The sequence below is a fragment of the Hippocampus bargibanti genome, linkage group LG02 (genome assembly GCF_051943395.1).
Source record: "Hippocampus bargibanti isolate YZ-2025 linkage group LG02, ASM5194339v1, whole genome shotgun sequence".
Taxonomy (NCBI): Eukaryota; Metazoa; Chordata; class Actinopteri; order Syngnathiformes; family Syngnathidae; genus Hippocampus; species Hippocampus bargibanti.
In genome coordinates this window covers 32431591-32456697 of record NC_142735.1, presented here as the reverse complement: position 1 = coordinate 32456697, position 25107 = coordinate 32431591, and the positions used below count along the sequence as shown (strand labels likewise).

The window sequence follows — 25107 nt, the reverse complement described above, 5'->3', positions numbered from 1 at the left end:
TTATTGGCTACACTGTACAGACCTGTTATATAATAACATAATAATAATATAAATATATAAATAATAATAAATGTTATATATCAATATATATGTATATCTATATATTTGTATCTCTCTCTCTCGATATATATATATATATATATATATATATATATATATATATATATATATATATATATATATATATATATATATATATATATATATATATAGATAGATAGATAGATAGATAGATAGATAGATAGATAGATAGATAGATAGATAGATAGATAGATAGATAGATAGATAGATAGATAGATAGATAGATAGATAGATAGATAGATAGATAGATAGATAGATAGATAGAGAGAGGTGAAGAAGTGTGTCCAGTCAGGCCGCAGCAGCTGGAGCTGGAGAAAAATGTGTGATAGAAGGGTTTCAGCTAGGATGAAAGGAAAAGTGAATAAAACGGTGGTGAGACCAGCCATGATGTTGGGACTGGAGACAGTGCCACTGAAGAAAAGACAGGAAGCAGAGCTGGAGGTAGCAGAGCTGCAGATGTTGAGGTTTTCTTTGGGAGTGACCAGATTAGATAGGATCAGGAATGAGTACATTAGAGGGACAACTCATATTAGAGGCTTTGGAGAGAAAGTCAGAGAGGCCAGACTGAGATGGTTTGGACATGTACAGAGGAGAGAAAGTGACTATATCGGGAGAAGAATGCTGAGCCTTGAACTGCCAGGCAGGAGACCGAGAGGAAGACCGAAGAGGAGGTTTATGGATGTGGTCCAAGAGGACATGAAGGTAGCTGGTGTGAGAGAAGAGGATGCACAAAACCGGGTTAGATGGAGGACATTGATTTGCTGTGGCGACCCCTTAAAGGACAACCGACGTCTCCGGACAAGTTGTATCCATAATTTGTAAAATGGCTTCAAATGACTTATACTGAGTGTATTCTACAAAGATTCCATCGCATATAGCTATATTTTACGTTTTAAGACTCGCACTGAACATTCAGGAAGTCTTGTTTTTGAGTTGGTGACGAGTCCTCATGTTACGTCATGAAAGGACCCCCCCTGACCGACAAAAAGACACATTGTAGCATTCCTTCATCACGTCAATGTATTTTGCTGTACTGTTTATCTGAAAACCTTGATGTTACATCCAAAAGCCGCCAGCAGAGGGAGTCCAAGCTCCATGAAAGGAATTTATCAGCCTGTGGAAACAGGCTGATTCATTCCTCACGGGAGCTGGTTGCCATTTTTGGGTGCGACATTCACCCCTGCCCGTTTGCCTCAAAATGACACGGAATAAATTGTTTAATCGATTGCAAACATGTATGCTTTCCTCTTCAAAACTATTTGAATCATATTCATAACTGGATGTGTAACATGAAAGCATATTATCCAAATCTGAAGCCATTGTTTTTATTCTCCAGCAATGCAAGACGTCTTGGCGCGACGTCACAAACTGGGGGCGGCACTTTCTGAAAATGCCCAATTCACAGCTCAATTTTTTGCTGATTTTGGCCACTTTAAGTCATTTTTATTGGTGTTTTGCATTTGACAAAAAATATCATACTACGTGTTTTGGGTATTTTAGATGCTATAAAACGTTTTTCTGGTGTCAGTTAAAAAACAAAAAAAGTGACGTCCGTTGTCCTTTAAAGTGTTTATCGGTTTGAAATAAGGAGGAATTATGTGTTGCCAAAGGTTTGTAGTTTTTCAGAACCCCCTGCAATGTGAGGTACTGCAACTCCTCAAATTTTATTATCTTCCGAATTTTTGGTTTCATTCCCTATTCTTTTCTTTTGACCTTTGTTAAAAGACCACTGAGGGTAGCCACAGTTTGTGAGTGTTCTCCTGACATGTTTTGACTCCTTTTCTCTGCCTTCAACGCTTGTTGGTATTTGTTTAGCCTTATGCCGGAGGGTTCTGATAACTCCTAGTTTGTGTTGTAGAGGGTGTTCGATTCAAAAAGTAAGTAATGGTCAGACTGTGTGGCCTTCTTAAAGACTTCTGTTCTTTGCGCTCTGTCCTCTTTTATAATTACTTTACAATACAAAACGGCTAGTTGGTTCTCTTTCATGTCCTCGCAAGTAAATTTAATATTGATGTTTACCGAGTTGAGGTGATCTGTGAAGGATTGTGCCGAGGTTTTGTCCCCAGGAAAGATGTAAGGGCCTGTTTCTCCATATCCTCCATGTACAGATTAGCCACGATGGGTGAAACTGGTGAGCACATAGCGCAACCATGAATTTGTTTGTAAAATGTTTACCTAAATTGAAAATATGTAGTATTAAGGCCAATTTCCAATAATTGGCAGATATGGTCCGGTTTAAGTTTGGTTCTTTCATGCAGAGAAGAGTCCGCCAGCAGTCTCGTCCTCACCACTGAGACTGCTGCTGGGTAGGGACAGATGTAAAGAGAGAAGTCACATCATAAGATGCCAATGTTTCCTCAGGCTCCAATTCAGACAACAAAAGACTGAAAAAGCGGCACTTTTTTATAACGTCGGTCAATGTATTTAGAGAAACAAGAATCAGCTGAAAACCGTGAGTATGCAGGGGTCCAGGATATAGAAAGTATGGACCAGGGAATCAGAATCATCTTTATTAGCCAAGTATGGAGAACACATAAGGAAATTGTCTCTGGTAGAACACGCTGCACTAGTGTCATCATGAGAAAAATGTAGGAACTAGATAGTTCTGTTTAGGTTACTGTTTCAAAACTTAATGGCGACGAGGAAAGAAGCTGTTTAAATGTCTGCGAGACATCCATGGTGCGCATGGATCGGTAGCGCCTGGCCTGCCTGAGGGGAGTCGCTGGAAAAGGTGGTGAGCAGGGTGCAGAGGCTCCAGTAGGATTTTCCGCACTCTTGTTTTTGCTTCTTGTCGTGTGCAAGTCCTCGAATGAGTGAATGATTCTGTACACAAGCATGGCCTGGGCAGACCCCAAAGAGGGTCGTCATCATGACTTCCTGTCAGTCTGCAGGACATCATGTTGTCCGGCGCTCGGAGCAGATTGCTACCTAATTGCGCTTTTCAATGCCGCTGTGCGCCGACGGAGCGCCGCGGGTTCGAAGGGTTGTCGATTTGGAGGGTTGGGGGGGGGGGTACCAGAGGAATCCCAGCTTGTGGGCTGTCATTGAAGCGCCCCGCAGAGGTCAGCGTTCTTGTTGTTGGCTGCGCGGCGGCCCACTAGTGTTGCTGACGGCGCAGTGGCTCCATCAATCACTTTTTTTTCGGTGACGGGATCATCGACTTCCCACTTTGACTCCCAAATCTGGAATCCCGGCATGACCAGCAGTTTTCAAGCACCAGACACCCCCTCGGCGTCCCCAACAACACATCCCATCACCGACGCTCTCATCCTGCTGCAGACGGGAAAACGGATTAGACGCCAACATACTTCTTGGAGGTGTGTGTGTGTGTGTGTGTGTGTGTGTGTGTGTGTGTGTGTGTGTGTGTGTGTGTGTGTGTGTGTGTGTGTGTGCGTGCGTGCGTGCGTGCGTGTGTGTGTGTGTGTGTGTGTGTGTGTGTGTGTGTGTGTGTGTGTGTGTGTGTGTGTGTGTGTGTGTGTGTGTGTGTGTGTGTGTGTGTGTGTGTCAGGACGTAAAGGGGGAGGGAGTGGTCATCGGGGCCTCGCTCTCCACTATCTGGGGCTCTTTATTGAAGCGTCTATGGGGCTTTATGCTGCTAGTGCTCGGCCTTGCCCTCGTCGTCATCAATCATGGTGCCGTCCGGACACCTCAGCCAATCACGGAACCTCGAAAGGAAACAAATAGAACATTAGTGTGTTGGTGCTACTGCCTGTCACACGTTTGACGGACACTCAAGCGCGATCGGTGGATGTGGCTGGCAGGACCTTGGTGGAAACAGAACTTAAACAATTTATTTTAATAATAATAATAATAATAATAATAATAATAATAATAATAATAATAATAATAATAATAATAATAATAATAGGGCGGCCCGGTAGTCGAGTGGTTAGCACACCGGCTTCAGAGGTCGCCGGTTCGCGTCCCGGTCCGGTCGCCGGTTCGCGTCCCGGTCCGGCCTCCCTGTGTGGAGTTTGCATGTTCTCCCCGGACCCGCGTGGGTTTTCCCCGGGTCCTCCGGTTTCCTCCCACACTCCAAAAACATGCATGGCAGGCAGATTGACCACTCCAAATTGTCCCTAGGTGTGAGTATGAGAGTGACTGTTGTACGTCTTTGTGTGCCCTGCGATTGACTGGCAACCAATTCAGGGTGTCCCCCGCCTCGTGCCCGAAGACAGCTGAGATAGGCTCCAGCAACCCTCGCGACCCTAATGAGGAATAAGCGGTACGGAAAATGAGATGAGATGAGATGGGATGTCTTGTATTACACCCGCGCTGCAAGAAGGAGAGGTACCACCGCTCGTTCCTACCGACTGCTGTCAGGCTGTGCAATTCTCAATGATCACATGTGAACAAAAAATAAAAACTTGTAAATATGGGTTGATGCAATCATATATCAATATGCTTTTCTTGATACTTGCACTATGTACAGTTTTTTATGAAACAGTTTTGCACATTTACAGTATACAGTTGACATTTTTATTTTGCTATGCTTAGAATATCTTGTTTTCTATCCTTTCACCCGGGGGGGTGAAAGGATATGGGGGGGGGGGCATCCCCTTTCAAATTGCTGCTGTAGACTGCAAATTTCCCTATTGTGGGACGAATAAAGGTTTTCTGATTCTGACTCTGATATATTGTTGTATATTGTATTTTCACATGCATTGCTGTATCGTTTGTCTTTGATTATTTGTACACAAGCCTTTATTTTTATCAAAGTCAAAGCAGAAAATCATCAAAAGACAGTTCGTAACTTGAAAAAAATATAAGATGGCTCATTGTACAGACATATTGATCATTTTGTCTCAATTTACACCCATGTATACATTTATTTACAGATTTATTCGGGAATTGAAAATATGACGTGGAGTGACATTCCCGAATTTTACTCGGATTTGTTTTTTCGTCGCATGCGGTGTTGATAAAGCGCTGGTCGGACCTCTGGCTGTTTTTTTTTTCTTTTCTACAAAGGAACAGCATTTGCCTTTTTATATATTTCTATATTATATTTGGAAGACTTTTTTTTCCATTCATTGAAGGTGTGCCTTATAGTCCGGGGCACCTTGTACAGTACAGGTAACATCCGAGTTACGACCGGCGCGAGTTACGACCACCCGTACTTATGACCACCAGACCCTTTTAATTATACGCCTGGCACCGCAACGCGCAAGCAGCTGGCAATGCGTACTACAATTTTGGCCAGCCAGCATGTCACACACTTGCACAGCAATCGACTGCGTGACGACACGCAATACAGCAGTTGTACAGTGCAGAAACCGTCTCGGCAACATCTCCTGTAGTACTGGAGTTTTCCTTCGGCGTCCGCCTGAGTCCGTGCATGTGTGTCGGGCAGTGGTGGGCCGTCAGAGCCAGCAAGGCCTTCTCTGCTGTCCTAACATAATCAGACATCATTATCATAATTATAATAAAAGTCAATTTCATTAAAAAAGTATTTTTTCTAAATAAATATATAATTTTTCTACATACTGTTTTCTTGATCCATTTGGTTATGCTCCTTTCAGTGTTGTAGTTTTAGGTCAGAGTTTTTAATCCAATCAGAATTCAGCTAGCTTGTGTCGCCAGGCTGTATGAAATCTGACCGACGCCTTCAGAATCAACAGTGAGGGCGTCTGTGCGCTGTACATGAACGGGCACATGTAGTTGATATACAGTTGCGATAGCCAATCAGATCACGAGTTGGCACAGTAAGGCCAGCTAGAGGGCCTCGCGTTGAACATGACATGTACGCGTCCTGTGATTGGCTACTCACTTTACCTCAGCCCTCAGCGGAGGCAGCGCTATGCAAATCAACCAAGCTACAACAGATCAGACCCGGAAACTTTAGCAGAAAAAACAAGTATATCTACTCGCTTTTTTAACCCACAATGGCTGAAGGAGAGGACAACTCGCTGTCGCATGTCGGCCTATTCTCAAGAACAAATGAAAAAGATTTGTTTACTTTTATTTTCAACAAATAGTTCATTTTGTGAACGTCTTGTTGTTTTTCTTACATTAAACTGACATTTTGTAATTTAGCGTAAAATCTTGTTAAAGATTGCATATTCTTGGTGGACTTAATAAAACTTTGTGGACAAATGATTTTAAATTTCCTTTTATTTTTAAGTGTTTGCAGTATCACGTATAGTGACAACTTCTAATTGCTGATGCAGATTTATTGATGTGTAATTGCTCCGGAAAATAGCCTGTGTTGTAGACGATTAAGGTGATGCCACGCCCAGTACTGCGTGTGAAATGCACGGACCACTGGTGTCGGGCGACCTCTTCTCGCCGTTAGCAGAGAGAGTGATTCTACATTAGAGGTACAATCTATACTATACAGTAATAAAAATCGATAATATGAACTGTAAAATGATAAAAAAACGACACTAAAAGGTAAGTATAACATTTATAAATGAACTGTAGAGTAACCAGTGTTGTATACATTACAGGTACAGTTATACAGTAACGAAAATCGATAATACAAAATATAAAATGATAAAAATGATACTAAAAGTGATCACATTTATAAATGAACTGTAAAAAGTTTGGTATATAATAGTATTCAATAGAAAATGTTGCTTAAAAACAAAAGATTTACATTGTATCCTATCCTGTCGTGTAAACGTCACGTCGGCCATTTTGAATGGATTTCGACTTATGACCGTTTGACTTATGACCGTTTTGTCGGAACGGAACCCGGTCGTAACACGGATGTCACCTGTATATGGAAAAGGTTTGAAAATACAGTAAAGTCTCGTTATATCGATATCGGATATAGCGATAGTCCCGGTTATATCGATACTATTTCTATGCACGCACGAAGAAAATTACATGCAAACAGGGTCGGATATATCGATAGTCCCGGTTATATCGATATTTTTTCGGACTCCCTTGAATATCGATATAACGAGACTTTACTGTACACCATTCATTGAGGGTGCACCTTATACTCCCGAAAATTATCATAATTGTAATTTTGTATTGAGGAAAAGGTTTCGGATCATTTTTCACAGCATAGCTAACTATCCTACATGGCTCTCACTGATATAAATCATTGAAAAGTCGGACTGTAAAAGTCCAATTTCTCCTACATCTTAGCTTTTTTTTTAAAACATGATTTTTTTTTAACTCCCATCACTCCGAGCAGCATCTCTACAACTGTCTCACTCTGCGAGTGCTGCAGGAAGAAGAAGAGGAAGGCGCTGGAATGTGATTACAGAGCTATTTTACAGCAAACGCAGGCGGGGCTGCAATAAAGGCGAAGAGCACGGAAACGTGAGCGAGGGCCCATCAATTAGATGTCTATTAGCAACCGGTGTAGACTTCACCTCAGGAAAGGCTGTCATCATCTGCAACAAAATTAAACAATTCTACAAGCCTGACATAAAAGCTTGGCCACCGCACTCATGCTGGATTGACCAGAGCAGGGGTGGGGAACCTGTGGCTGGCGAGCCTTAGGTGCCTCTTTTGATGATTGCATCCGGCTCGCAGATAAAACTAAATACAATACAGTGATACCTCGGCTTACGAAAGCTTTAGCTAACGAAGTTTTTGCCTTATGAATGTTAAATTCGCGAGAATATAATCTTGACATACAAACTATTTTTTGGGAAACACATGGAGCGCCACAATGAGTGATGTGTCGTTTGCAAACGAGCCGGTTCTTGGAGCTCCTCACAAGGAGCTGGAAATGTCAGCTGACTTTTTTTGTCCTTTATTCCCCTCCCCCAGTCTTCGTTAAAGCCGCACTTGATTGGTCAAGATCGGTGGTAGAGGAGGGGATGGAACACACGCATCGGACACACGCAGCAATAGGAGGGGGGAGGGGTTAGAGTGCTCTAAAGCTTAGTGATCTACCGCTTAGCTAAGGAACTTTTCGCCTTACGAACGTTAAATTCGCGACAATATAATCTTGGCATACAAACTATTTTGCGGGAAACACAAGGAGTGCACTGTGCACGCTGTGAGCACGCTGTGAGCACATGAAAGGCAGACAACATAGCTTAAAACAAAAACAAAAAAACAAATGTGAAAAAATAAAAAGTGAATGGTGAGAAAATGGATAGAAAACACAGTGAAATTTGGACTTGTTTCAACTTTATACATAGTTTAAAGGCAGAGTGTAGACTGCGCGGTTACAATATCCCATCAATCAGGCTCCACAAATAACCAGCACAAGCCATCTATACAATTTGAAAAGAACATACAAGTCCGGGAACCAGCTATCAATGAAGTTTCTGGTGTGTCTTCCTGCATCTGTTGCTGTTGCAATATCACAACTTCCAAGATGTACAACCCAGAGCTTCTTGAGACACTTTATGCCAAAAGCTATCCATTTCATCAAGCCATCAATGACCATTACAGAGGTAAATAAAATGACTGTATTATACAGTACAATTTATTTCTTTGCTTACAATACCATAGCACATTTATTATACATAAAATAAGGTATATTGTGTGTAGTTCTAAGGCTTATTTAGTAGAAAATTGTGTTTTATGGGGACATGGGAACGGATGATTCTCATTTTAATGGTTTCCTATTGGAAATTAATGTTTGGAATAAACACTTTTTGCCTTATACACACATTCTGGGAACCAATTAAGTTCCTAAGCCAAGGAATCACTGTACAATAACAACAACAATTACAATTCAATAGCACCTTTATTATACATAAAATAAGGTATATTTGTGTAGTTCTAAGGCTGATTTAGTGGACATGTTTGTTTTATGGGGACCTCGAAACAGATTATATAACGGAACTAATTTTTAATAGTTAAAGACTTTATTATACATTACGTTTTTTTTCTTTCATTACAATCCAATTGCACATTTATTACACATAAAATGAGGTATATTTTGTGTTGTTTTAAGGTTATGTTTTATGGGGACCTGGGAACGGATTATTCTCATTTTAATGGTTTCTTATGGGAAATAAATGTTTGTCCGACGAACTTTTCGCCTTACACACACTTTCTGCGAACCAATTAAGTTTGTGAGCTGAGGTATCACCATAATCTTCATGGTTCTAAAAACCCTTATTAGCACACCCCAAAATATTCCGTCATTAATATTTTATCGCCAATGACCGCAAGCCAACTTTAGATTGGTGAATGATTTGTACAAATAAGACCCACACCCATGGACTGACCAATGATACAGATTTGAAAAAAATAAATTAAATAAAAGAATGTGACACAGGAAGGTTCTGACTTAGACCAGCAAAAGTTGAAAGAATATTTTGATCTATGAATCACGAACTGGAAAATGGATGGGAAAAAGGCATGTCGGCCAACAATCGATTCATTATTGTGAGGTTATTCTATGAAGTCAATCCTTGTTTCTAAAGCTGAATGCAGCAAGAACAAGTACATTGTTTGGGTCGATGCAAGAGGAGAAAGTTTCCCTGCACTTTCCCACTGCATGCTAAAGAAAACTTTTGCCTTTTTTTGTGTTGTGTGTAGAGTCCCTTTTGAGCCAAAAATGGTGATTTCTTCCCTCCCGGGACATTGCTCCCCTTTTCTTTGCGTGGGACAATGGCAACAGTGAAGCACCCCACCGGTGCGCCACAGTTGGGGATCTCCCGGATTGCTTTGGTCATCCTTGGATTTCATCAATCAAAATGACTGCAGTTTTCCATCAAAATGCAGAATTTGTGGCTGCGAGCAAACGGCGCAAGGTAGCGACATAAGAAAGCTGTCTAGGCACCATGATAAATGGGCATCCTTTGATTGAGGGGGGGGGGGAAGCCAATGAAATAAACACACAACAGGAGATAAAACACAACATTGTTGTAGCCTGACGCTTAATTGGTATCAACACAAGGCATGACATAACCAATTGCGCTTTCGCTATGACAATTCTATCCGTCCGTCTATCTATCTATCTATCTATCTATCTATCTATCTATCTATCTATCTATCTATCTATCTATCTATCTATCTATCTATCTATCTATCTATCTATCTATCTATCTATCTATCTATCTATCCAGCTAGCTCGCTAGCTATCTATCCAGTATTTATGTATTTATGTATGTATTTACTTAATTGCGTATTTATGTATGTATTTATTTATGTACTTATTTATGTACAGTAAAGTCTCGCTATATCGATATTCTCAGGAGTTAGAAAAAATGTCGATATAACCGTACTGTCGATATATCCGTCCTGCGCTGAACTGCATTAACAAAAGCCGCCAAAAGAGGGCATCCAAGCGCCATATAAGAAACGGAGCTGGCCATGAGCTCGCCATTTTGTGCCTCTTTTTTTTGGGGGTGAGAGATGTTCCTCCAATGCTGCCTCAAAATTGCACATATAATATTTTAATAGATTGCAAACATGTATGCTTTCCTCTTCAGAACTACAGTGTATTTGAATCATATTCATAACTGGATGTGTAACAAGAAAGCATATTATCCGAATCTGAAGCCATTGTTTGGATTCACAAGCAATGCAAGATGTCTTGGCGTGAAGTCATTTTTATTGGTGTTTTGCATTTGAATAAAAAGTGACATCGGTTGTCCTTTAATACACAGTATGGAATGTACGGTAATTTTCAAAATCATCACGCTTCAGCAGACAAAACAAGAAACATTGTTGCAAAAAACGATTGCATTCATATACAGTACAGTGGGCATGTACATAACACAACAGGGAAACTGCAACGCTTACATCTTACTTTATTATGTATGGAATTTAAAAAAGTCATCAATCTTCTTCTGCTTCCCATTTTTACCTTTTAACACAAACACTTCAATCTCGTCTGCTACACACGAGCTAGCGTCTGAAAATGAAAATGGCTCTGCTACACGGGAGCTGGTAACGTAACAAACTCACGTGACCAAGTCACGTGACCAAGTCGACCAATGGCGAGGCCGATGGCGCGACCGATGGCGTGTATCGATATAAGCATAGCAAAATTGTAGTAACCGGATTATCGTAAAAACCACAAATCGTATTAAACGGAACTAATTATACATAAAACGACTAGAAATGTGCACGGGAAATGAAAATAGTGTCGTAATAAGCAGCATTATCAATATAAACGATATTGATATAATGAGACTTTACTGTATTTACCTATGCATGTATTTATTTAGGTATTAATTGGACAAAGCGTGGATTAATGCGGTCGTAGCTGCATTGGGAAAACACCTTTGAAAGCAGAGAACTCTAAAGATATTCTTTTGTGACATTTTGTCCCGCCTCAGGTCACCAGGTTGAACAGCCAGTGATGAACGGCACCTGAAAGCAAAGGCACACAGTCAGGAAATTAATAGTTTAATTATGCTAACTCTTTGCTAAAGTGTGCTATTCGTCTCAGTTAGCCTTTAGATGTACTGTACAGGCAGCGATTGCCATCCAAAGAAATCAGTAAGCGGGCCAGGGCAAATGATCCAATTACACTATAATGGTCCCAAAATGGATTTTTATTTACAATTAATAATACATCTTTGGTCAATTCACTCTGCCAGTTACATATAGTGACAGCCGGATAAACGAAAGGTCCTATAAAAATTGTCCACTGGGACAATTACTTTACTAATTACTCATAGTAATACGAATTTCAGCTCCGGTCTCCTTGTTTGATATTTTCATGTTCTGTCCGAGCCTGCGTGGGTTTTCTGGGGGTACTACATTCCAAAAAAATGCATGTATGCATTTTTTGGAATGTAGTTCAATCATCCAGCCATGGCTGGATGATTGAACATGATTGTCATGAGTTTTCTTACAAATGTCTCAAGCATGCTTGAAAAGATATTGAAAGTCTGTCGTTTTCGGTTGTTGCCGATTTCTTGGTCTTTTTGTCTGTATTTCCACTAGTTCTTGAATAGCAAACTTGTCCGAACAATGTTATCTGATTACTGCCAAATTTATCCCACAGTTACTCGACAGATAACCAATGCTATTTTTTTGTTGAATGGATGTTGCTGAGTATAGTCAGCTTTACTGCACAAATATTTAGCGCACTGTTGGAAACCTTGGACTGAAAACAGTTTATTCAATTAAAGGACAACCGACGTCTCCGGACAAGTTGTGTCCATAATTTTTAAAATGGCTTCAAATGACTTCTACTGAGCGTATTTTACAAAGATTCCACCGCAAATAGCTATATTTTACGTTTTAAGACTCGCGCTGAATATTCCGGAAGTCTTGTTTTTGAGTTGGTGACGAGTCCTCACCCTACATCACTGAAGGAACGCTCCTGACCGAAGAAAGCCACAAGGGGGCACAAGCCAGCATCTTATTGTGCCGGTCCCAAGCCCGGATAAACAGAGGGTTGTGTCAGGAAGGGCATCCGACGTAAAAAAAATTTGCCAAAACAAATACAGTGAGACCTCAACTTACAAACACCTTATCTTACAAACTTTTCGTCTTACAAACGTCAAATTTCTGAAAATTAAACCTTATAATAAGCACTATTTTCATAATACACACCCACCACGGCTGGCAGAGTGATCTTCGGCGGAAGCACACGACCAAACAGCAGCAGACGTTAAGTTACCAACAGTCCTTATGGAAGGTGACTCTCATTCCATAAGCCATCAACGACCATCAAAAAGGTAAATAAAACTTTAGTTTACAGCACAGTTTATTTCTTTAATTACAGTCCTCATGTACTAAACAGCAATTCCCTTTGACCTTCGACCTCCAACGCCATTCCAGCAAGCCTTCAATGACAATCACAAATGTAAATAAAGTGACTGTATGATACAATGCAGTGTATTTCATTACAATACAATTGCAATACAATTTATTATACATAGAATAAGGTATGTTGTGTGTAGTTTTAAGGCTTATTTAGTTGAAAAGTATATTTTATGGAAACCCGGGAACGGATTATTCCCATTTTAATGGTTTCCTATGGGATTTTTTTTTTTTTTTTTTTTTTTTGGAGATACACACCTTTCGCCTTACACACTCTGTCTGGGAACCAATTAAGTTCGTAAGTTGAGGTCTCACTGTATGCGAATCAAACCTCTGAATCCCATACTGGATCGGTTGAGGCCCGGGTTAACAACGGCCGCCATTGGTACTGTTGACCTTCAGGGTGCCAGTGGAAAATGGACTACTGTTGGTCGAAGAAAGAGAGGAGGGAGGTGTGCCCGGAGGTAAAGAGAGAAATGGAATGCCAAGAGTATAGGACTAACAGTAGGAACTTTGAATGTAGGAACAATGACAGGTAAAGGTCGAGAGCTGGTTGACATGATGCAGAGAAGGAAGGTAGACAGACTGTGTGTCCAGGACACCAGGTGGAAAGGGAGCAAGGCTAGAAGCTTAGGGTCAGCGTTTAATTTGTTCTAACATGGTGAAGACAGAAAGAGATATGGAGTTGAAGTTATCTTAAAAGAGGAGTTTTCGACGTAAAAAGAGTATCAGCGAGAATGATGAGTCTGAAGCTAGAAATTGAAGGCGTGATGTTCAATGTTGTTTGTGCGTATGCCCCTCAAGTAGGATGTGAGCTGGCAGAAAGGAGAAATTTTGGTTGGACTTTGATGAAGTCACACAGGACATCGCGAGAGGTGAGAGGGTTGTAATTGTTGGAGACTTCAATGGACATGTTGGCGCAGGAAACAAAGATGATGAGGAGGTGATGGTCAGGTTTGGACTCCAGATGAGGAACGCTGAAGGACATAGGTGGTTGACTTTGCTAAGAGAATGGAAATGGCTATTGTGAATACTTTCTTTCGGAAGGGACAGGAACAGAGGGTGACCTATAAGAGTGGAAGTAGACTACCATTTTGTGTCAACGGCACCATCTAAAAGAAATCAGTGAGTGCCAAGTAGTGGTTGGTGAGCGTGTAGCCAGACAGCATAGGTTCGTGGTGTGTAGGATGACGCTGGCAGTGAGGAAGATGAAGAAACCAAAGGCTGAAGTGAGGACAAAATGGTGGAAGTTGAAAAAGGAAGAGTCTTGCATGACATTTAGGAAGGAGGTAAGACAAGCACTGGGTGGGCAAGAGGTCCTTCCAGATGACTGGCAAACTACAGCGAACATAATCAGAGACACAGGTCGGAAAGTACTTGGTGTATCGAGTGGAAGAAAGGCAGATAAGGAGACTTGGTGGTGGAATGGGGAGGTGCAGGAGTGTATACAGAGAAAGACGTTAGCAAAGAAGAAGTGGGACACTGAGAGGACGGACGAGAGTGGACAGCATTACAAGGAGATGCAGCGCACAGTTAAAGTACAGGTGGCAAAGGCCAAACAAGAGGCCCATGATGACTTGTATGCTCGGCTGGACAGCAAGGAAGGTGAGACTGATCTTTACAGGCTGGCGAGACAAAGCAACAAAGATGGTAAGGACCTGTAGCAGTTTCGGGTGATTAAGGATAGAGATGGCAATGTATTAACAGGTGCCAGTAGTGTGATGGCAAGATGGAAAGATTACTTTGAAGAATTGATGAATGAGGAAAATGAGAAGGAACCAAGAGTAGAAGACGTGACTGTTGTGGACCAAGACGTATCAAACATTACCAAGGATGAAGTGTGGAGGGCGCTGAAGAGGATGAAGGGGGGAAAGGCACTCAGACCTGAAGATTTACCAATCGAGGTATGGAAGTGTCTTGGAGACCGCCACGGTGGTGATCCTGACTGGGTTATTCAACAAGATCTTAGATGGTGAACAGATGCCTGAAGAATGGAGACAAAGTGTACTCGTGCCCATTTTTAAGAACAAAGGAGATGTGCAGAGTTGTACTAACTACAGAGGAATAAAGTTGATGAGCCATACAATGAAACTCTGGGAAAGAGGAGTTGAAGCAAGACTAAGAGCAGAAGTGAACATTTGTGAGCAGCAGTATGGATGGCTTCATGCAGAAAAAGAGTACGACAGATGCAGTGTTTGCTTTAAGAATGCTGATAGAGAAGTACAGAGAAGGTCAGAAGGAATTGCATTGTGTCTTTGTAGATCTAGAGAAAGCGTACGACAGGGTGCCCAGAGAAGAGCTACTAAGAGTATTGCATGAGGAAGTCTGCAGGGACAGAAAAGTATGTCAGAGCAGTGCAAAACATGTATCATGACTGTAAGACAGTTGTGAGGTGTGCTGTCGGTGTGACGGAGGAATTCAAGGTGGAGGTGGGACTCCACCAGGGGTCAGCTCTAAGCCCCTTCTTATTTGCTATGGTGATGGACAGGCTGACAGACGATGTTCGACAAGAATATCCTTGGACCATGATGTTTGCAGATGACATTGTGATCTATAGCGAGAACGGGGAACAGGTGGCGGAGAAACTCGAGATGTGGAGATATGCCCTGGAAAGGAGCAACAAGACAGTCGCAGCAAGACGGAATATATGTGTTAATGAGAGGGATCCAAGTGCAAGAGTGATGCTACAGGGGGAAGAGATAAAGAAGGTGGAGGATTTTAAGTACTTGGGGTCAACTGTCCAGAGAGAGAGAGGAGAGTATGGAAAAGAGGTGAAGAAGTGTGTCCAGGCAGGCTGGAGCGGCTGGAGAAAAATGTCAGGTGTGATGTGTGATAGAAGGGTTTCAGCTAGGATGAAAGGAAAAGTGTATAAAACAGTGGTGAGACCAGCCGTGGTGTTTGGACTGGAGACAGTGCCACCGAAAAAAAGACAGGAAGCAGAGCTGCAGGTAGCAGAGCTGAATCAGAATCAGAATCAGAATACCTTTATTCGTCCCACAATGGGGATGTTGAGGTTTTCTTTTGGGAGTGACCAGGTTGGATAGGATCAGGAATGACAACTCATATTAGAGGCTGTGGAGAGAAAATCAGACAGGCCAGACTGAGATGGTTTGGACATGTCCACAGGAGAGAGTGACTATATCGGGAGAAGGATGCTGAGTCTTGAACTGCCAGGCAGAAGACCGAAAGGAAGACCGAAGAGGAGGTTTGTGGATGTGGTCAAAGAGGACATGAAGGTCGCTTGTGTGAGCGAAGAGGATGCACAAAACCGGGATAGATGGAGGACATTGATTCGCTGTGGCGAGCCCTGAAGGGAAAAGCCGAAAGGAAATGAAGATTATTATTATTATTATTTAATTCACACTTTCGATGTGTACATGGGCTGGCCCGGTGACCACTGTTCAACAGGTCGGCCTCGCGGTGCAGAGGTGTCGGGTTTGTTTTGGTGGAGTTTGCATGTTCTCCCCGGGCCAGTGTGGGTTTTCTCCGAGTACTGCGGTTTCCTCACGCCTTCAAAAAACATGCACGGCAAACTGATTGGACACTCTAAATCAGGGGTCGAGAACATATGGCTCGCGAGCCATATATGGCTCTTTTGATGATTGATGAAATGGCTCGCCGATAAAACTAAATACATATTTTCGTTTTTTCGCCGTTCATTTCCCTTTGGGGCTGCAGTTGGCGGAAAGCGCAATTTTGATTGGATGACACTGACCTAGGTTGGCCGAAAGCGCCATTTTGATTGGGTGATACTGGCCGTCATGTAAACGCCCCTTTAAATAAGCCCAATGAGTGCACTTCGGCTTGAATGCACCGGAGCATTCGCCTTTGAGGAGAGAAAAGGTTCTGATTCTAATTTGCGATGAAACAATACCATCAATGAAACAGTCGAATGTCGGTGACATTTTAACAAGCCCCATGTTAACGTCAGCATCAACATACTTCAACAGAAGTATATTGCAGATAGCAAGTGTGGAAGCTTATGAGCCGTGTGCAGGCTAGCTAGCAGTAACTTCGCCTCTGGACGGGCAAGTTGAATTTCATTCCGATCGTTTGCCTGGATTTTTAACAATCATGTGGAACGGAAAACCATTCATGTTAACGGTGAGTACTATCACAAAGTTATTTTAAATACAGTAAAGTCTCGTTATATCGATATCGGATATATCGATAGTCCCGGTTATATCGATACTATTTCTATGCACGCACGGAGAAAATTACATGCAAACAGGGTCGGATATATCGATAGTCCCGGTTATATCGATAATTTTTCGGACTCCCTTGAATATCGATATAACGAGACTTTACTGTAATATATTCTGATATTTCGTTGAAAATTGGCCGTGCATGCGTGCATGCAAGTGTGTGTGTGTGTGTGTGTGTGTGTGTGTGCGTGTGCGTGTGTGCGCACGCTTGCGTTTGTATGTGCGCGTGTTTGCATGTGCACGTGTTTGTGTGTGCGCGCGCGTTTGTATGTGCGCGCGCGTTTGTATGTGCGCGCGCATTTGTATGTGCGCGCGCATTTGTATGTGCGCGCACGCCCGTGCGTGTGTGTGTGCGCGCGCGCGCGGAAATTGTCTGATGGTTGTTTGTCTCTGTGTACCTTGCGATTGGCTGGCAACCGCTTCAGCGTGTCCCCTGCCGAGTGCCCGAAGACGGCTGGGATAGGCTCCAACACATCAACAAATTGAATAATGGAGCATGTTTGGATTATTCTTTCCCCTTTCAGACCCTCATGAATAAACTTGTGAGATTAAATGGCTAGTCAATTTACAGACCTTGTGCACATTTCCAGCACATTTGTTAAAAAAAGAACAGTGCACCTTTTTATAATAATAATAATAATAATAATAATAATAATAATAATAATAATAATAAAGCCCCTTTCAAAACTCACTTTACAGTCACAGGATAACCCGGAAGTAACTCAAATAGATAGAAAGCTAGCTCTCTAGCTAATATATACTTAATAGATAGCCAGCTAAAAGATAGCTAATAGACAGTAAGCTAGGTAGCTAATAAATAGCCAGCTAGATGGATAGATAGCTAATAGAAGCCAACTGGCTAGCTACATAGCTAATAGCTAATTAAAAAAAATCAAGAAAGAAATATCGGTAATTTTCTTTCAAAGTTTCTAACTGTCGTGACTAAAGCTTTTTGCTGGACAGACACTCTATCTCATTCATCTATTTGCTGCCTGCTATCTATCTATTAGCTATCTAGCTAGCCAGTTTTCAACAGTATTAGCTTGCTATTAGCTAGCTAGCTAGCTTTATTTGAGTTATTACGGGTTGAGTGAACGCTGGCGCGTGTGGCTGCCGCTGCTCACCCGCACAAACAGTGTCAACGTAGAGCGTAGGTGGAACTGTCGCAGCTTGGAATTGAAGCAGATTTGTGGGACAGGAGATGTGAGACATTCTCTTTTCGTCAATGGATACTACAGCCTGCCACTCAACTGATTGTTCCTATTGTTTTGACTAACGACTGGCCTGAATGCCCCACTTCCACCGGTATCACCTCATCAGTATTCCTATTCCTATTTTGCCTAAGAACGCTGTTGTAAGAACGATCCAAATTGAACCTCATCCCACCATATCGGTTTAAAGAAGGATGCAGCTGTTTTATGAAAATTGCTTCATTTACTCCCCTTTCAACCCATCTATGTACTTTTGCTAAGATTGTAACCTCATTGTCGTCAAATGAGTGGTTGCGAGCTTTTAGGTGCATATGTACTGCCGATTGAGGCCCACTAGTATTATCCCTGCGATGTTGATAAAGTCTTTTTTGAGAATTTGTTTAGTCTCCCCAATGTACTGCTCTTTACAATTTTCATTATTACAATGTATTGAATAAACTACATTACTTTGTTTTTCATTTGGCAGACATCTTTTTGATGTATTCATTTTTGCCTTAAAGTGTTAATCGGTTTGGAATAAGTAGGAATTTTGTGTTGCTAAAGGACTCTTTGTAGTTTTTCAGAAACGGCTGCAATATAAGGTACTGTTACCTCACTCCTTTTTGTGTCTTCGGAATTGTTTGTTTCATTCCCTACTCTTTCTTTCTGACATTTGTGAAATAACCACTGAGGGTACCCACAGTTTGTGAGTGCCCTCCTGATATGTTTTGACTCCTTTTCTCTACCTTTAACGCTTGTTGCTATTAGTTTAGCCCGATGCTGGAGGGTTCTGATAACTTCTAGTTTGTGCTGTAAAGGGTGGTTAGAATCGAAAAGTGAGTATTGGTCAGTGTGCGTAGCCTTCCTAAAGACTTCTGTTTTTAGCGCTCTGTCCTCTTTTATAATTACTTTACAATACAAAAAGGCGAGTTGGTTCTCTTTAATGTCCTCACGAGTAAATTTAATGTTGATATCTACCGAGTTGAGGTGATCTGTGAAGGATTGAATTTCTTGTTTTTTTAATTATGACAAAAGTATAGTCCACATATCTAAACCAGTATCTAGGTTTTGTCCCCAGGAAGGATGTGAGAGCCTGTTTCTCCATCTCTTCCATGTACAGATTAGCCACTATGGGTGAAACTGGTGAGCCCATAGCACAACCATGAATTTGTTTGTAAAAAATTCTCCCTAAATTGAAAATACAGTAAAGTCTCGTTATATCGATATTCAAGGGAGTCCGAAAAAATATCGATATAACCGGGACTATCGATATATCCGAACCTGTTTGCATGTAATTTTCACTGTGCGTGCATAGAAATAGTATCGATATAACCGGGACTATCGATATATCCGATATCGATATAACGAGACTTTACTGTACGTAGTATTAAGGCAGATTTCCAATAATTGGCAGATGTGGTCCTTTTTAAGTTTGGTTCTTTCATGCAGAGAAACGTCCGCCAGCAGTCTCGTCCTCACCACTGTGACTGCTGCTGGGGTTGGGACAGATGTGAAGAGAGAAGTCATATCGTAAGATGCCAATGTTTCCTCACGTTCCAATATGAGGTCTTTGATCCTCTCTACAAACCCTGTGGTGTTCTCTATGTGATATTCTGTGTTACCAACCAACGGAGCTAAGAGTTTTTAAATATTAGGCTACATTGTATGTAGAGGAGTAAATGCTACAAACAATGGGTCTGAGGGGGAACCCTTCTTTATGTATTTTTGGCAGGCCATAGATACATGGCGTGGCATATCCCAGGTGAAATCAATACATTTGGCATCTCCCAGGTATAATCAGTACATCTGTTTGTCTATATGTTTTCCTTTCTCTAACTTTTGGAGACAGTCTATCATTTATTTCTTGTATATATTGGAAGGGTCCCTTTTTAGTTGCTCATAAGTGGAAGAATCACTGATTAACCTATTTATTTTCAAAGTCAAAGTCAAAGTCAGCTTTATTGTCAAATATGCTCATATGCATGACATACAGCACAGATGAAATTATTGTATATATACAGTAAAGTCTCGTTATATCGATATTCTCGGGAGTCGGAAAAAATATCGATATAACCGGACTATCGATATGTCCGATCCTGCGGCATGTAAATTTTCTCCTTGCGTTCATAGAAATAGTATCGTAATAAGCAGTACATCGATATAACCGATATCGATATAACGAGACTTTACTGTATAAGCTTTTTTTAAACGTTGAAGAATGATGTTATATTATAACATAGGATTTAACTAAACACAAATAAAAAAGTATTTTACAATCTTTCATATATTCACTTTTCATATTCATATTTCACCGGTGTGAAACCTGGGCCTGTTTGGACGAACAGAGAGCTGATATCCTGGATGGATGAAAGACACACACGAAGCTCTTCCTCCACAGCTCTCAGTCTTTCTCTGTCTTTTGTTTTTAATGCAATCAGGCTTGAAAAGCTCACCTCACACAGATATGTTGTGGAAAATGGGAGCAATGTCAAAATAGCTTTGTTAGCCAGCATGGAGAACTCCTTGGCAGCTGCCAACCAAAAACTGTCCAAAGGTAGATCAGCAAAGGTTAGCTTGAGGCCACGATCTTGTCTCAGTTCAGTTAGTTCCTCCTGCTCCTGTAAAGACATGTTTATTCCAACAGCTGATGCTGAGCTGAATGGGTCCCTAACCCAGCCAAGGTGCTCCATGGAGGCTGAAGAGAAATAAAATGTCATCTTCTCCTCAAGAGTTTTCAGATGTTTCACGATTAACTCACACAGTGCAGTAGTATTGACATCTTGCCATTTGTTGTTGAGTGGGAACATTTCAAGATTGCCCCTTTCCACATGTTGCTGCCAGAGGTGCACCTTTGAACGAAAACCATTTATTTTATCTGAACTTGTAAGCAGATTTTCATTTCGATCTTGCATTCGTGTGTTCAATTCATTGAGATGATAAAAAATATCTGCCAGGAAAATTGCCTGTTTCCCCATTTGTTCAAGCAGGCGAACAAAGTATTCCACATTTTTATTTTGGACTAAGGGGTGTTTCGTTTGGAGATGCCGTTTAAGCTTACTTGGGACCATAGCGCTGTTGGAGAGCTTTTCACCACAGAACAACACTGTAAACCCGAACAGTACTACTGACTTAAAGTAATTGAGGTCAGTCAACTCAAAAGCCGATTTTTTGTTTCAAAAACTCAAACGTTTTGAGTTTTTGAATGAGTCCTGCATGCATGCATGTGAAATGCTTAACTGCCGAAATATTGATGTAGGCTTATAAATAACTTGCACAACAAACAATAAATGTATAATAGTGTTAATGTACTTACAGATTGCGCCTGAACAAGTCAAAAGAAGAGGATGGACATGGATGTAATCACACCTCTCCACAGTTAGATTTCAAAATGGCTACTCCCCAACGTTTTTGAGTGGTTTTAACTATTTCCACCAATAGGGAGCACTGTACTGCATTGTAAGGTAATTACTGGCGGCAGAACATTCAAGTTGTCAAAAATGGGGCAGGCAACTTTATGGCCGGGCAGCACAATTTTAAGAGTTGTCTGCCTGGGTGTCCTCTAACTTTTTGTCATGAGTTTCAGACACTGATTAAACATGAATCCAATTCAATCTAAAAAATCAAATATTTGTTATTTATTTTATTTTTTTGGTCAGAGAAACTCATTTTCTCATCCCATGTGCGACAAAATGGTCCATGTGGCTTTTATTTGCTTGTCTTGTTTGCAAAGTGATTCATATTACCTGTCCGCCCTAATTGGCCTCTTTTATTAATACCAGCAGCGTGCCTCCCCTTTGCACCCAATAAGGCTTTTATATTGTGTACTTAATACCGTCTTGCCCAAAGGGAGCTTCGATAAATCTCCTTTTAACCACTGTTTTATTTCCGCCCACCCCTCGCCAAAGTGTCCTCGGGGCGACATGGGGACCGTGTCATGAGGCTGATTTTGCGCGGCGCGGTGCTTAGGAGCAGCTGCTGGCGCCACAGACAAGGCCTTGTCAATTAGAGACTGACAAGCTGCTCCTCCAGCTGCCTGTAGGCGATCTGTGTCTGTCGCCCGTGGGGTCCGCAATTAGTAGCTGTGTCAGCCCTTGGCCGGGACCTCCGCGTTGCAATTCGGAGCTAATGATGGCCACCAACTAGCAGATATGAGTTGCGGTTACCCCCTTTGCCGCCGTTGTTGGTCATTAGGTGTTTTGAGAAGAGCAGCAAAACAGTCTCATGAAGTTATGACTGAAATGATGCAGGAAGTCTGTTACAGTGATAACTCAGCTCACGAACTTAATTGGTTCCCTGAAAGTGTGTGTAAGTCGGAAAGTTCGTCTGCCAAACATTTATTTCCCATAAGAAACCATTAAACATGAGAATAATCAGTTCCCAGGTCCCCTTAAATCATAATTTTCTACTAAACAAGCCTGAAAGGACAACCGACGGCTGGTCGCGACAGGTTGTGTCCATAATTTGTAAAATCACTTCAAATGACATCAACTGAGCGTATTTTACAAATATTCCACCGCAATAGCTATATTTTATGTTTTACGACTCGCGCTGAATATTCAGGAAGTCTTGTTTTCGAGTTGATGATGATGCCTCACATGACGTCACGTCTGGAACGCCCCTGACCGAGAAAGCGACATACAATGCATTTTTGGTACTTTGTTTGGTCTGAAAACTTCGTGTTGATCCGTGTTGATGGCGAAATAAGAAGGAAAACACATAAATAACGCGATGGTGAATCGTTGTGTGTTGCACCAAGACAACTATTTGATATTCGCTGACACAAATTCCCAACAGACAAATCAGCCCATTTCCAATGGAGCTTGGGCGCCATCTTGTGCATTTTCTGGGACGCTACATTGGAGTCTTTAATCGATTGCAAACATTTATGCTTTCCTCTTCAGAATTTTCTCAATCATTTTCATAACTTTAGTGACGTGCGGTGAGGTTCATGGTTGGTAAGGCACTGACGTCATCACAGTCAGATTTACAAACATATGAACTCTACAGAGTAGCTTATTCACCATTTGATTGGCAACAGTTAATGTGTTTTGTTTAAAATGTCATGTCAGCGTTCTTTATATAAACTGTAGCATAGAAAAACAGAATGAAAAACACGTTATCGTGTTACCTTTACTTATAAATGAAGTCCATGCGCCGCCCCTTCTGAAGAAAGGTATCTATACCTTCTTTGTAGAAGACTTCCTTATATTTCTTCAGTTTTAAGTGTCTATTTCTTTCAATTTAGACATGTAATCCTCCATTCCGAAAAAAAAGGCCAAGCAACACGAAAAAATGGTTGCACTTAACTTACTAACTGTTTACTGTAGCTTGCTCTCAATAATTCTATTATTCTGCAGCCGAGGAGGCGCAAGAAGAATCTCTGTAATTACCACCCCCCCTGTCATGATGCAGGAGAACTTTGTGCCTCACCTATGCACACAGTTTTGATAAAAATAAAATAAAATAAAAATCAGTACAGTGTTTATAATGTGAAGTGACTCTACATTATATACACCAGCTAAACTGTGGAAATTTAGTTCATATACTAAAAGTGTTTGAGCACTTTAATAGCGATATGCATAGGGACAGCAATGCATTCTCACTGCAGAGCAAGCCAGCACCGTTTGCATAGTCATTGCGCAATCCATGGTGAGGCTCAGCCGGCTGCTGCCTCACCGCTCGACTCTACTTTTGAACGGTAAACGGTAAAGGTGAAAATTTTGCGATTTTGAAAAAAAATCAAAAAATGGTGAAGTTAAATGGAAAAGAATTTAAAGTACAAATCACAAAATAAATATAACTGTTTAATTTAGTTTTTCATTTGATATTTCCATGATGACAGGGGAGGCACGGCCTCACCTGCCTCCCCTGACTGCACGTCACTGCATAACTTCATGAGTAACAAGAAAGCATCTTCTCCGAATCTGAAGCCATTGTTTTGTTTCTAGAACAAGGCAAGACGTCCTGGCGTGACGTCACGAACCAGGGGGCGCGACTTTCTGAAACTGGGCATCTCCGAGGTCATTTTGAAGTAGTTTTGGGACACTAACTCATTTTTATTGGTGTTTTGCATTTGACTAAAAATATCAGTCCGCTTGTTTTGGGTATTTCAGATGCTATATAACGTTTTTCTGATGTTAGTTAGGAAACAAAAAAATTGTGTTGGTTGTCCTTTAAAACGACACAAAATATATGTTATTGTATGTATATTAAATGTGCGATTGTATTGTAATGAAAAAAAATAAACTGTCCTGTATAAAAAAAAAAAGTTGTTTATTGACCTTTGTGATGATTGTTGATGTAGTTGCCTCTTGATGATGTCCGAGTGAAGTTGCCATGCTTTCTCTGCGATAATACCGTCACTCACACTGTCCCCTGCTAGAGCTGCTTTTCATGAATTGCAAATTATTGTACAGGTACAGTGATACCTCAGCTTACAAACATAACTATTCCGTGGTTTGCCCAGCGCGCGGCAGCAGACGTCGTAATCCGTAAAGGCCTTAAAGAGTCACACATAGAAACTCCACGTCTGGGCTCGGATAAAAAGGGTCCGCTTGACCAATTTCCTCTGCACTACAAGCCCACCGAAAAAAATCTAAAATACAGTGAGACCTTGGCTTACGAACTTAATTGCTTCCCAGAATGTGTGTGTCAGGCGAAAAGTTCGTCTGCCAAACATTTTTTTCTCATAAGAAACCATTAAAATGAGAATAATGTGTTCCCAGGTCTCCATAAAACATAATTTTCTACTAAATAAGTCTTAAAACTACACAAAATACACCCTATTTTAGGTATAATAAAGTTGTTTTTTTTACCTTTGTGATGGTCGTTGATGTAGTTGCCTCTTGATGATATCCTAGCAAAGTTGCCATGCTTTCTCGGCGACAATACCCTCACTCACAATGTCCCCTGCTAGCTGCTTTTCATTGATCCAAATTAACTGAAGTTTTTCAACCGCTTCTATTGCCTGAGACCATTGTTTA

At 41.3% G+C, this 25107-nt stretch overlaps 1 long non-coding RNA gene across 1 annotated transcript in view; it reads right to left on the bottom strand.

Moving 5' to 3' along the window:
• Positions 1–2583: 2583 nt before the first annotated feature.
• LOC148902475 (uncharacterized) overlaps positions 2584–25107 on the bottom strand; it is a 53474-nt gene continuing 30950 nt past the window's right edge. Inside the window, exons 2-3 of the long non-coding RNA XR_016114311.1 lie at positions 11236–11325; positions 2584–3746 (exon numbers count right to left, since the gene is read on the bottom strand). This is a non-coding gene — a long non-coding RNA (uncharacterized LOC148902475). The remainder of the gene's footprint in view (positions 3747–11235; positions 11326–25107) is intronic.